This window comes from Aplysia californica, unplaced genomic scaffold, assembly GCF_000002075.1.
Source record: "Aplysia californica isolate F4 #8 unplaced genomic scaffold, AplCal3.0 scaffold00597, whole genome shotgun sequence".
Taxonomy (NCBI): Eukaryota; Metazoa; Mollusca; class Gastropoda; order Aplysiida; family Aplysiidae; genus Aplysia; species Aplysia californica.
Window position 1 is genome coordinate 330,677 of NW_004797867.1, and position 2,609 is coordinate 333,285.

The 2,609-nt window shown below is 41.9% G+C and overlaps 1 protein-coding gene across 1 annotated transcript in view; it reads left to right on the top strand.

Moving 5' to 3' along the window:
- The first annotated feature begins 1,355 nt into the window (after positions 1–1,355).
- The window catches only part of LOC101862828 (putative ankyrin repeat protein RF_0381), a 7,315-nt gene continuing 6,061 nt past the window's right edge, over positions 1,356–2,609 (top strand). The window contains exon 1 of the mRNA XM_005107360.3: positions 1,356–2,135. The gene's annotated coding sequence lies outside the window, so the exon portion shown is untranslated. The remainder of the gene's footprint in view (positions 2,136–2,609) is intronic.

Sequence of the window (2,609 nt, forward strand, 5' to 3'; positions counted from 1 at the left end):
ACACACACACACACACACACACACACACACACACACACGCACACGCACACAGACACAGAGAGACAGTGAGATGCGCACATATATTTGCTCGAGCGCACGCGCACACACACACACACACACACACACACACACAAACAACACACACATACATATACACAAACACACCACACAAACACACACAAACACATAAACATATACACACATACACACATACACTCAAACGCCACGCTAACACACACTTGCACAGACACACACACACACACACACACACACACACACACACAGACACACACACACAAACACGCACACACACACACACACACTCACCATAGATCTACCGATTAATCTATCTACCTATCTATCAGTTTTTATCTCGACAAGGTGACTTGTGATCCACAATGACATATTATGACATTTAAAAATCTGGGTCATGCATCTGCTGCAACCCAGAAACGTCGCCTAACCTCTATACAGCATCCATCTGAAAGCCATGAATTCAGGACCCCGGGACGATGTTTACAAAGCCATAACTAGAGACGCCAAATTCTTGTGATTACAGCTCCAGGCCCGCTAAATGGAAGATTCCCAGCTGCTCCCTGTTACATGGTAGATTATCTGGAAGTACACTTTTTAGCCTTGTGTGAAACGAAGCTGACTGAACACTGCTATTTTCCTTTTTCTCAGTTGCATGTTTGTTCGTTTGTTTGTTTGCTTGTTTGTTAGTTAGTTTGTTTGGTTGTTTTTTTTACCTTGTGTTTGGCTGTGGTGGAAATGTTTGAATGATAGTAGGCTGCCGTCTAACTGCCTAATATATTCTATGCCCCAAATGGGAATTTGGTGGCATTCTTTTGGAGTCCGAATTAACGTAAAAGCATGGGGAATTTTTGTGAAATCTCATAGAGCTGCAGGTTAAAGCTAAGGCATGCAGGACTGTGAACTATCTTAATTTAGTAGCTATGACATCAGATTCAAGGACCTTTCTATAAAGGTTTTATTACTACCCTGTATTTCTGTCCTGGTCATGCATATTTCCTGCTTTGTACTTTGGTTTCACAGTTCAGAATTTGTTAAAGTTTTCAAGTCATTTTTTTGGAGTTATTATCATTCCGACACCATATATAATACACACGTTTTTTCTTGGTAGACTACAAAGCGCTTTGACTACAATCTTTCCCTACATTCTCAAACCGTTAGCCAAAATATCCAAAGCACCGTACCCAGGAACAGTTTCTCGGCAGGTGAGTCTTACCTGTATGCTTCATGCGATGTTGGCACCGGCCCTGTTCTGCCCCCCCTTTTCTCTCTCCCTTTTCTCTTCATACACATCCGTATAAACTTTGCCTTCCTCTCCTTACCCCCACGCCACATTTTCCGTCATTCTCTCTCTTTTCTTCAAACGTTTTTCTTAGACCTTCTTTCCATCAGCTGACTTCTCTAAGGACGTCTGCTTTTCCTCACCCTCAGTACCCTCTTCCCCTTTCCTTAGAGAAGCACACGCAGAACTCTTCTCTCCCGCATTTTCTGCCCGTGTTTATCTCTCTAACCTTTCCTCTGCTCACTTTCCCCTCGCCCTTGACTTAACCGAGGGGTATCCCCCATGCCATAACCGCGAGCTGGAATATCAACATTCAGCCTGCACTGCCAGAGATAGATTGCGGACAAAGAAAAGCAACGAGAGTTCACAACAAACGTGTCGTCATAAGGCTTGTGTGCGTGTGTACCTTCGAGATTCAAGCGGATGAAACGAGAATAGTCAGAGATTCAGCATCGAGGACCCAGTGCTTTTGTTCCGATTTTCAAAAACAAAAAACAAGTACAATTGAAATTTTACTATTTTTACGCGTTCATTGTGTTTATTGTGCTTTGAATTTGCCCCAAGGCCATGATTTATAAAGATGATATTTCTCTTGTGTTTCTTTGAAACCAGAAATGTGTGGATCGTTCTCAATTTCACCTGAGCTCATCCCGACCCACAACTGGAGTTCACCGCACCTGGATAACTATGACCTCCACTCACGAGAATTGTGAAAGCACGGAGGACAAAACCAGATGTTGTACTCTTTGAGAATATTATTCCTAGCAATGGTGGAGTCTTTCTGACTGTTTTTTTTCTTTCGTTCCCACATATGACCGAGGTAAGACTAAACCAGCAATAAACACAAAAACATCATGTTTCCTTTGACTTTTTTTTCCAAGGCTAACTGGAAGTAACACGCCATTCCTTTGTTCATCAGTACACGGGCTGTTATTTTAAAATACAAGCTGCATTTGCTCAATACATCATGACATTACAAGCACTAAGACAGATGTACCACTTTTATGGCGGTATCACTGAGCATAAAACAATTCATAATATTATCTTTTCTAATATTATGCTACTTTATCCTCAATACTTCGAATGTGTCTTCATTGATTCTGATGTTTTCAGTTCCTAGATTGGCGTGTTCTGTTTATATCCTCCAATTCTTCTGTGTTTTTCCGGAAAGTTACACTCGTATCCAAGTGTTCCATATCCTATACTTCCAATATTCAGACCCATCATATCTCTTGCGCGCCTCTGTGTGTGTGTGTGTGTGTGTGTGTGTGTGTGTGTGTGTGTGTGTGTGTGT